Source organism: Syngnathus acus, chromosome 3, assembly GCF_901709675.1.
Source record: "Syngnathus acus chromosome 3, fSynAcu1.2, whole genome shotgun sequence".
NCBI lineage: Eukaryota > Metazoa > Chordata > Actinopteri > Syngnathiformes > Syngnathidae > Syngnathus > Syngnathus acus.
Genome location: NC_051089.1, coordinates 11,432,345 through 11,444,314, shown reverse-complemented (window position 1 = coordinate 11,444,314; position 11,970 = coordinate 11,432,345). Strand labels below are relative to the sequence as shown.

At 41.1% G+C, this 11,970-nt stretch overlaps 1 protein-coding gene across 4 annotated transcripts in view; it reads left to right on the top strand.

The window, feature by feature from the left end:
- The first annotated feature begins 1,702 nt into the window (after positions 1-1,702).
- sox6 (SRY-box transcription factor 6) overlaps positions 1,703-11,970 on the top strand; it is a 122,956-nt gene continuing 112,688 nt past the window's right edge. For 2 of the 4 annotated variants that reach the window (XM_037248517.1, XM_037248516.1), the window contains exon 1: positions 1,703-2,150. The gene's annotated coding sequence lies outside the window, so the exon portion shown is untranslated. The remainder of the gene's footprint in view (positions 2,151-11,970) is intronic. The other 2 variants (XM_037248514.1, XM_037248515.1) reach the window with 1 other exon arrangement.

Sequence of the window (11,970 nt, the reverse complement as noted above, 5' to 3'; positions counted from 1 at the left end):
TGTACAATAATGCAAATCTTGACATTTTTTGCTACCGTACTTTGACAACTACTGACATAGCCGTTAAGAGAATATAATATACAATTCCGTTTGAGCTGTATGTACAGTATTACTATATCCCATAATTATGTGACGCACTCTGTTCTCCCTGTGAAAAATGTTATATAAATTGCACTCATTCACCAAGGCTGAAGGGCGTCTAAATACATTACCAACAATGACCAAAAGGTGGCGTATGAGGCACGTCAAACTCGCATCAGAAAGGATGCGCATCAAGTCCTAACTAAGTAAATTGTATGGGAATAATTACAGCATAAATTCCTTTTTATGCATGCATGCTGGTTATATTGCTGCTAAAATTACTAAACTTGTTCGTTTCAAATTACAAGATTTTATAAGGAGAGTCTTCAGGTTTGCAACTGCTAAAAAAAAAAGTTAATTTTCTTTCCACAATAATATTATAAGGTTTTGAGGTTCTTTGGTTTGGACGTGGGGAGATCATGGCCATGCACGTGTGAGGCGTTTACAGTTTTTGGGACATCCGATCTTGGTGCGTTAAGGGGAAAATTAGGCAAGCGCAGAATTGTGATCTGATGTGGTGTCCTTGAGTTGTAGCCTATATTCATCCCTCTCCCTTTTTCTCTTCACATCTCCTCTCTCTTTCAGTTGTGTGTGACTACAGACAAGAATCAAGATTTATTCCCCCTTATGGTTCATCAATTTGTAAGTAATTATTTGATATTCCTTTATTTTGAGTTGTCACTTTGCCTGTGGGTCCGGACATTTGTACGCGCCCCCAAATAGTTTCTGATCATTTATAGAATTGAACGCATTTTGTGCTTTCACAATCTGGAAAAATGAGAGGTAATGGTGATATTCTAAAAACAAATGTAACTCTTAATTATACTTTTAGTCAATGTCTGCTGCAAATCTGAAAATTATCAATAATTTATTTGAATGGGTAGAACGACAACAATTGGTGATGGTAATTAAACCTTAAAAGTTGAAATAGTTACTTGAAAGTTTTGCAATTTAATGATACAAATAAACGCACTGTAATGATAATAATAAAAATCCTCATGAATTATCCGAAATTACTCATATTTTGTGGTGAAATATTCCCTCGTTTGGAACATTTTGTGGCGTGAATACTTCCATTCACTGTTTTTTCAAAGACATGCTCTTAATAATATTTCCAGTTGCGATTATGGAATGTAACAGAATAATAAATGGATCAAATATGTTCCGTTATTAAGTGACGTTTTGTTACCAAATATAGAAACACACGTCGGTTGAAAGGTATGTCTTAAAATATGATAAATTGTTGAGCCGCATTTTGAAGCTTCAGGCAGCTTCACTTTACGTTTATAGTGCCCAAATTCTCAAGAAAGAGCGTCTTCTGATGACTTTGACCAAGTTGTGCTGCAAGAAAATGATAGAACAAAAAAAAAGACGTCGTTGTGCACACCACGATATTGCTATGGAACTCCAAGTCTGTGTTACATGATTGTTGCAGTTTAGATTTTTTTTTTTTAATGCATCACTTCTGTCCTCTGCAAGCTTCATTTTAGTCATCTTATTAAAGTGACGCGCTCGCTCTCATTTGGGAGGAGGATGATGATGGGGGAGAGAAGGAGGAGAAGGTGGGGGTCGGGGGTTGAAGAGGAGGACGAAGTCCGCTCTCCCTCCCTCCAGATCAATGCCCTGGCCACTCACTTTGTGATGTCTCGCGTGGGGGGAATGCTTTGAATACCTGCGACATGGTAGCGAGCATTGATTGTCGAGATTGACAGCACCAAAGAGTGAGAGAGAGACAGACGGACAGAGAGTTGGAGAGAGAGCGAGAGAGAAAGAGAGACTTGAGAAAGAGAGATAGAGAGAGAGAGACTTGAGAGAGAGAGCGAGAGCAAGAGAGCAAGAGAGAGTTCGAAAAAGAGGGAGGGAGATAAAGAAGAGCGCAACAAAAGCTATACTTGTACTTTTGGACAGCTCAACTTCTGCGAGCGCACGCGGGACCCCCGATTCTGATGCAGGCGCCGCGTTGACACAAAGAAGAAGACTTTTTAACTTGAACCGTTCATTCACTTGTTTTGTTGTTACGACACGGAGAGGACACACGCGCCGCGTTCTCCTCGACTTACGTCGTCAAGGTAAACAACGCCTTTTACTTGCTTACCTCCGCATGTTGTCCACTTGTTTGTTCATCCAGTCCGGTTTAAAATTAAGAGGAGGCGTGGTCTGAAAAGAAACTACTTAAATAAACTGTATGTTGTTGCAAACAGTTAAAAAGATGAATAATATGAAGAAAAAAAACTGCTACAGCCACAACAAGCTTGGTGCGCATGAGACAAGTGATGACTCAGAAGCGTTTGCGTTCACTCCAACCGTAAAGTCCCCGGAAAACTTCAATCTAAAGTCACTTAATTCACTTTTTACTGTATTTTGTCTCCGAGTCGCCGAGCGTACACATTACACGCGGACACCGGCTCGAAACTCCCAACCTCATAACTTGTTCGCGGCGCGCAACGTCAATGACAGCGACATTTCCCACCTGACCCAGGACGCGTGTCGCACGTGTTTAAGTTACTTTTTGGCACTTCACGTGTACGACGCAACTTTACCCATAGCGCTTAAATCGAGAATAAATACGCGCCTGAATTACCACACACGCCGTTCGATTCTATCTCATCGTGTCTTATGTACACAACTGTCTTTAACCCAAGACTCTTTTTTTTTTTTTCAAGCCATCCTATTTTCTTCTTCTTAAATGACGGACATCGTCCGCGTTTAGCCTGGGAATGAACGCGCTCTCCCTTCAGTTTCCCAGAGGTCGGGGGAATTGACCTGTTAAGAATGCACAAGTCATAAATTAAATTGAACAATCGCAGTGCTTGCCCATTTACAGAAGACGCAGTTATTCTACATGCAACGCTTCTCCATTTAAGAGCAAAAGCCGGAAACTCTGCGATCTGGCGACGGCATGCTGAACTTTGTGAAAAGTGTAAATAAGCTTCAAACTAACCAAAACAAAACCCCAAATGTTTTCTTACAGTTTGAACGACTGCTTCCCAAAATTTAATCACTACATGTCAGGTCAAAATAAATGTTTATTTGCGGTATGCACTAAAGTCCGTTTTGGGGTTGTAAAAACGCAGATATTGTTTTTTTATGATGACTGATAATTGCGCATGATTAGTGATAAATTAAACATTTGGAATGTAATTGCAGCAAAAATAATTTGTGATCCTATTTATTTCAAAACACAAAACCACCTATTACGAATAACCTTGAATTGAACATTTCCATTGTTTTACATTAAAACGTTTTTCGACTCGCTCGCTTTTGAGCAATTCGGTAGAAATTTCCTCCGGCTCCTTAAAGCACCCCCTGGCTTTAAGTTAAAAAAAAAAAAAAAAAAAATTCAATTGCGCACAAACTTTATGCAATTGCTATTTGTTTGACAACACTTTGTGGTGCACAGCCGTGAAGTTTCCACATAAGGTAAGGTGGTCGTGGACACCAAATGCACGCGTCTAAATGGCACATGTATAATTAGACTGCCCATTCAGCACATTGTTGTGATGGCAGAGCAGGCTCATGAGGAGTGCACGCAGAGCGCACCAACTTCGCGCACATTTTCTTCATCTGGGATGCTTCCTCGCTTTCTGCATGTTCTTTTTTTTGGTGTGTGCTCATTTCAAACGTGCGTTTAATTTGCGGTAAATTCGCTCGTTTTATTGATGAACGCCAGACTAAATTCATTTGCCTTTGCGTCGATCACTTTTGTAATTTCAAATTGGTTGTTGTGTGTGTTGAGACTCCAAGCAGCTCTTGAACTTAGCCTCTAAAATGGAGAAATAGTCAGGATTTTTTTTTTTTAGGACTGACGAGCATGAAGGGCACCTGGCTCACTTGTCTAAACATATTACGCACTCTGTCCAAGTCCAATGTATCGCTTTTGCAAGAGAAACCTTCGCCCTTGAACCATCATATATTGCTATTAAAACCATTATTGTTCTATCTCAGTCCAAAGTTGTTTAGTCTAAGTGCCACAAACTACATTTTCTTGAAGATCTACAAGTTTGATTCACTTAGCAGGAGCTTTTTGAAGAAAAAGTATAGCTGTGAGGAGGAGGAAAAGTGCATTTCATCATATTGCTTGTAGGCATCTCTCTGAATAAGTACATACGGCTTTTGGTTCTGCTCCTCTCTCTGTGATGCACCAAATAATTTGCACACTAAAACAGTAGAGGCTGTGTGTGTTGTTGAATTTCACGGCTGTTAATTTTTTTTAAACCGTTCAATTAAAACGTTGCAGTCGCCAACTTGAAACAGTCGCAATGCACAAGTCACCTTTAAATGACAGTGAGAATTATGACGGGGAAAAATATTTGTGCATTGTCGTAAATGTTTAGGCTTCCATCATTCAAAGGGACTATTAGTCTAATAAACCAAGGTTTCGATTTGCTTGTGAGATTTAACAATCATTCAAAGCGGCATCCAAGTGACAGGACGTGTGGCCACAGCAGGTGTGTGTGTGTGTGTGTGTGTGTGTGTGTGTGTGTGTGTGCGTGTCTTCGGATGGAGGGCTGGAGGGGCTTCTTCTGTTCTTTGTGGTACAAGAGCGTAGGGTAAACAAGATGGCGAGAGGTAAACAACAGAAGGCCTGGTAAAGTTAGAGCAGAAGGCCAGCAGATAATAAATGTGGCGACACATGTTGTGACATCTGTCTTAAGTGTTAAGCAATTTGCAGGCCCTTTATTTCCGCCAGGATCTAAAGTGACAGGAATAGGCGGGCGTCAAATGTATAATCTGTCCATTCCGACAAGAAGTTACTGACAAGCTACTACAGTCTCTCATACGGGATTATGTTCGTTTGCGTATTTCTTCACACTATTGTGCTTGTGTGCTTAAAGAGGCGGAAAGCCACAGTGATATGTGTGCAAACAGCAATGAGGGTCTGGGCCTCCTCCGTCAGTGGTTATCAAACTTTATACACCAAGTACCACCTAAAAAAGCACATCATATCGCTAACGGTAAATGACTGTAGCATAGGAGGCCCAAGTAGTGATCAAGAACGCGACAGACATTGAAAAGCAAATGGTGCCTGAAGATGAAATACATGTACATTGTAGTAAAAGTTAAATACAATCGAACAGCACGCAAGCAGTATTTCTGCGTACCACTTGAGGGAGCCCACGTAGCACTCGGGATACACGCGCCACACTTTGGGAAGTGAATAAAACCGAATTGCTGACATTCAACGATTAAAGATGAAAAAAGAAACATCTGATTGTGTGCATTTTCACAGAAACTGTCTAATTGCAAGAGTAACTTAAGTGGCACATTTTGGTGTGTATCATTCATTCTCCCAACCAGTGTTTTTCTAAAAAATAATTGGCCATTTTCTTTGAGTCCATTGGCATAGTTGCGCATAATTAATGTTGACTTCAAAATGGAACAGTCCAGCCTCTGTTGATTTTTCAGATTTTCTTTTAAAATTCTTTTTCATTTTACACCACACATTAATATGTAGAGTTAATTGGACAGGCCTTGGTCGCTTTGACGCAGGTCTTGGCCGGTAATCGGGTGCAAGAATTAGTCGGGGTGATTGTTTTTTTTTCTGAATCAGATGAGCGCTCGTACAGTGGCTCAGTGAGGATGCTCGCCTTGATTGCCACATCAAAGAGGAACACGGAGCAACCCGGCAGTAATTAAAATGTGTTGGATTTTGGAGTGCCTTCACACACACACACACGTACACACGTACACACACACACTATTTAGAATAAATTCTCGGACACTTACTCTAAGCCAGCGTTAACCTTAAACTACTTCCCTGGCCTTAAAATGTCGCAAAATATTGACATACTGACGTTGTAATTTTGTCCCCAGAAGGGAGGTGAGTCGCCGCAATGGCTGTGTAAACACTTATGTCCCTGCAACGTGAACAATACACACACACACACACACACACACACACACACACACACACACACACACACACACACACACACACACACACACACACACACACACACACACACACACACATGCAGCTTGCAGACCAAGGCTGAGAACTGTCAAGTTGTGTGAAAAGTGTACAGGTGGTTGAAAGTGAATTTTAAACAAACTCATGTCAGTCGGTGCTCATTGTGCAGACTTTTGCTGATGAAATCCAAAGAAAACAAGTTACGCTTCTCCCCCTCTGGCAACAATTTGAAAGCTTTTGTGTAATTATTTGTACCACAGACGCACGTTGGTGACATTAACCTTTGCGAACAATGTACATGAGTGTTCTTACAATATAGTGCTGAGCAATTGATCAAATTCAAATTGACACTATAATGTAGTGGAATGCACTTGTGGAAATGCTTGATAAAAATAATTCTTATTATTAAGTGTACTGTATGTATTTAACGTCTCAGTATATTGACGGCTTATAGTGCAGGCAATGTTAACACATCATTGTTTCATAAAACATGAAAAGTTGAAGTGATGGAGCCACACAAATGTGTTTGTATTGTCGTTGCAATCTGATTTATGCTTACGCTACACTTGTTTGGTAGAATTTTGTAAAGTTGTTATAGTGAACGCCTAAAAGACTGCAATTCAAAGTATGAACAGCTCCGACAGCAGTGGATCAAAAAACTGCCTTTCATACAAATTTATGGTTTATTTGCTTTTATTTTATGATATGTCTGGCCTAGAAGACTAAAACATTTTTGCAAACTTGATCCAAATGAATTGTCTTTAAAAAGCAGCAGAAGTGCAGGATTACGCCATAAAGAAGCAGTGATCAATACTGCCCATGTCATCGACCCTCTGCAAACCCACGCTAGCGTCCCACGAGGGACCAAGGCAAAAGAGTTGAGTGTAGTGTTGGCTGTTGTGCTGCAGTTCGCACAAAAGGCGTCACAACCCACACCCGTCACCGTGCCTCCCATTATCCTCGGATCGGGCGTTCTCATAGACGAGCTCGCACAAAGTGGTGAAGGACTCGGCACTCGTGACCTGTGTGAGATGGACACAGTGCAGCCTGCGCTCACACGAACGTAATATTTGCTATCAAAAGCACGAGTATGCACATCTGGTTACCGTGCATGATGATAAAATGTTATCAGTCAAATATGCTGTGTAATATTCGACTCCTGAAAGATAGTGTTTGACCGGCAAATGTTTTTCTGTTTTGTGTTGGTCAGCATTTCTCTCGCTCACGATGACATATTTAGACTTCCGATGGTTTCGTACCCGAGAAGCAAGAGAGGATCATTGTACACATCCTAACACAGGTCTCCCCTGTCTGTACGATTAGAAATGATGTAGTTGGTGAAAGCTGACAGACTGCCGCATATCTGCCAGCTTGATCTGACATGAGACGTAAAATATGTTCCAGGCTTGTGACTTGGTCTGCCAATCTGGCCTCTTCTCTCCCAATTACAACCATAAAGATGCTGGAAGCCATTTTTATTGGCACGGGAATATTTTTGCATTCAGCTTGACATCGCAATGTGCACAATGTTGGGTGGTGGGGTTGCTGCATTTTTTTTTTTTTTTTGATGGAAACAAATACTCCTCAAAAACTCATTGTGAAGCAGCTCATGTGACATCTTGAAACAGGCGGGGGAAGTTATGGAAAAGACAGGGCATATTGGGCTAGAAATCGAATTTGTGATTGTTATTCCAATGGAACACGCTGATGCCAAATATAAATCAATGTGACAAAGAGGGAGGAGGTGGAAAGCGTCTTATGGCTCAACTTCTGATGAAGTTAACCACAGTGTCTCCTTTGTTTCTGATTAATTTGTTTTAACACCGACTTGGAAGCTTTACATTTAATCTGAGAAAATGTATTCTCTCTGGCTTTGATTAAATAATTGAAAGCAATGATGATGAAATGATGGCCCAAGAAATGAAGTGACCTCAGACCCTTGAGAGCAAGTTTATGAACTCACAATTTAATCTTACCAAACAGTAAGTTATGACTTAATCATTATATTCTGAGTCATTCATTGTAGTATTGTTTCCCTTCTATCTACATAACTCAAGAATAGTTGGATTCCCACGGTGTTTTTATGTAAAAAGAAACACATGACGGTAAGTCCTGTTCCACTGTTTTGTGTTTGATCCAAAACATGTGGATCACGAGTCAAAGGTCAAATTCTGTAGCCTATGGTAGATGTACAGTACATCAGTTTTCGTCGAATCATGCCACACACAACGTGAGCTTTTTCTTCTGTCTGTAGCTGAAGGGCTCAGTATTCTGAGAAACGTACTGTAAGCTAAACAACAGCCTTGTGTTCTAAATAGCACACTTTTACTCTCTCATTATGTACGGTCGTCACCTGATTCGACGGTGATGTGACGCCGTGACTTTCCATGTGCATATGGGACACTCACAACTTCTTTGGTGAGAAAGCATGAAAGCATTACGTGTAAAAAATAATGTGAGTGAACATTGATCTGCTTCGAAAGCGACTGTAACAAGTAATGCCAAAAAATACCCTGCCGAACAATGAACTTAAGAAAATATTGGATTGCTGCACGTTTCTAAGCAAAGTGCAGCTGTGGTGAGGAAAACCCAGAGAGCCTGAAGAATAAAGCCAAGAAAGTAAGTTCTGCTATAATCACTTTCTTGAATGGGACTAAAAAAAGAGAAATCTGCTGAAATGATAGAGAAAGCTTGTGGTTTGGCCCGTGCTGTAAATTTCCCATGAGCCTCTTTGACAATCTGAGGGGATAGCCACTCTGGCACACGACACCAGCCCACATAGGGAACACACACACACACACCCAGGCACGCATACACACACAATCAGAGGGTAAGCTTGTAGAAAGAGGATGATTGGCAGATAAACGGCGGGGGTCTTAGCTGGGTGGGGGCTGTCCGACATGAGCAGCAATGCTAAATCGCATTTTCTCAAAAATCATTTGCTGAAGTCAGTGGAACAGCAGCGTGGGATGTTTGAAGAAAAAAAAAAAAGAAGACTGGATTTACACACAAACTATTTGCAATTATTCAAAGTGGACTTTTTTTTAACCAAATGTTATACAAGTTTAAACCATGATGTACTTGCTATGACCGCAGCAGTTGGCTTGCCTTCACGCTGTGCATTGTCTAAACAGCAGCGCACGCACAGCCATAACTATACATTAGCCAGCAATGTATCAATGTAAAGGATTGTTTGAAAACTGAAGCTAAATGCCTATGTTTAAATGTAAATGTCATTGGGATAAGGTAGTTTGTGTGTAATTCTTGCTACCGTTTGAAGCATGGGGAGAGTTATCATCTTCGGCTGAGGTAAAGATGATGAGAGAATATCAAATGTTGTACGCCAGCCAAAGTTGGCCTCGGAAATGTGGAATCGCTTCCAAGAGAATGTATACGAACGGGGAGTATAAGGAGCACGCTTGGACTCTTCCAACACAGAGTTGGTTGTGGTTGTGTGTCAACAGGGAGCAAAGCTTTATGTTGTCGGTTAGGGGTGGTGCTGAGGATAGACCGGGGAGGTACAATGTTCCTCCTCATCCTCAGAAAAAGCTAAATTTATTGGTTACCATCTGCAGGGTGGAGGAGTTTGGGTTATGGTCAGGCCAAAGAAAGGCTTCTAATTAAACAGTCATCATTATCAACTTGCGGCCAGTGATCATCATCTCCAACACTGCTTGTCCAAGATGAACATGGATCCTTGAGGCTTCACTTGAGGCCTGAATTAGAATAGAGGAAACAGCGGAGGAAAAAGTGCTAGCGAGGATTTTTTTTCCCCCCCCAATCTTGGCAGGATCGGCTTCACGAGGCCCTGCACCAAATCAGGTTTAAACAATTACGCGACATCAGAGAAAACCAGTAAAGCCTCAATGCTGGCACCGGCTTTTGCCCGCCATACTGAGCCCCGGCTAAGCTTTCGATAATTTCAATTAGCGTAAGAAGGTCTGCCACCAGTATGACTGCCGCAAGCGGAGCGCCCCTTTCGGGTTTGACAGCCCCTTAATATATTATTTCATGGTCTGATGTGTGAGTGACACAGAGGCACTCAGAAAGAATGGGGAAAAGCTTATTAGGACCTAATTAAAACCCTATGATTAAGAGGAAAGTGACTGTGATTAGGTGACCTGCAGATCATGTGGCAACATTGATGAATATTCAGAAGATGGAATTTATTAGTCTGACTAGGTTTTGTGGCTTGGGAGACACTAGTGTCCACTTCCTCAGTCTTAGCAGAACTGTTTACATACATATACTGTTTGATCATAAAAATATATATATAAACTCTTCTCAGATCATTTAGGTCCCTGTTAGAAAGAAATCATCTACGATGATGTCAAAGTGCGTCATAGGGTGCTCTTTTTGACCATGTCCATAAAAAGACAAACCAAAAATATGAAAAAAAAGTGATATACTGAAAAGCAGCTGAATGTTAGCTCTACAGTTCATAATAATGGATTTAGAAAGAAATTCCAGAACAGCACAGGGATTTGGAATGGAAGAATCCACTCTTGTGATTTATCTGTTATTTAAAGAAAAATATATTTGATCGAACTAATATTAGACCCAACAATGGTGAGATTATCTGCAGATTTTCCGTCTCACACAATATACCGGTAACTTTTTTTTTTCTCTCCAGAGATGTGCCATTAGAAATCTTTTGTGGGAGTGTGCCGAGGGGAGAATATTGTGAGATTTGACAATTTCACAAGTGACTTCCTCTTTAAAATGACACTGGCTTACCTGCCTATTACTCCTTTTGATTTCAGCAGTACATGCCTCTGCGCTCTGAGAGGTATTCATAATAAGCTTAAACTCCACTGGCTGCTTTGCTAAAAGGTGCTTATCTCTTGGCTATTCAAAAAAAAAAATAAGAGGGTGGAGTGTGGGGTTTAATATTTTTTCCATTTTCAACATTTTACCAATTGGCCATAGCGACCAACTTAAAAAAAAAACCATTCCGTGTGATGTCGAGTGGGCACACACAAGCACATACAATATCGTACTGTGTATGTTCACATACACAAGCAGAGTCCTCATGGTTGGAAAAACATCGTAAGACCATTTAGGAATTGAAAAGAAGCAGCTGTGGAAAATGTTTTGTTTCCGTAGAAATAGAACGAGTAAGAGTAGAAATGCTAAATCATTTAATGACAATTTGTTGAAGTATTTTTCCTTTTGTGTTTTGTGTCATCAGCACTTTCCACATTTACGCTCCGATCATAGCGCTCAATGTGTGCGTATGTTAAGACTAGTTTGCAGTCTGTCACTTTGGATCGGCGCGACGTCAGTTTGTCATATCGAATAATGAGAAGCATATGTTGAGCAAGTGAAATGAACTGGACTTGATCTTTCATGTGACCCACCTGTCATGCTTTCAGCACTGTTAACACCAACCTCATGTTACTGCCGTTGCGTTAGCCACTTAGAAGAACCTCTGTGTCCTGCTGCTCCGCACCGCACTCTGCTCACTCTTTTGGATCTGGGAGCTCTGCAACACGGGAGCAAATAAATCCAAGTGTGTACGCCAGAATTTCAGCGCTGAGTGTTTGACAGCGTAATACAAGCTACATCTTTGTCTCGAGCTTAATTAAAAGTGTGCTGTGAGGTTGTACAGATTCACTCCTGCTGTCAGTCTGCAGAGTTTTACACTTTCTTGTCCCATGTTGTAATAGGCACACAGGACATGATGGGGCTGTAATAACTGCTTGGCAATGCTTTTATAAGCCCCCCCCGATCTCCTCTAAATCCAACATGTACGCTGAAATATGGCATACATGGCACACGCTGTGATGTCAGTTGTTATTGCTGGACAACGTGAAGCAGTAAATTTGGGATTATTTTCCCCAATCTGCTGTACGAAGCGCATTATGTCACAAAGGCCGCATTGTAGCTCTTTGGGTGTAGAGCGGCGTTGTCTGCCGCCTTCCCTTGTTCCGTTTCAGTCCAGACTGAAGATTTGCTTTATGCCCGTTTCCTTTCCT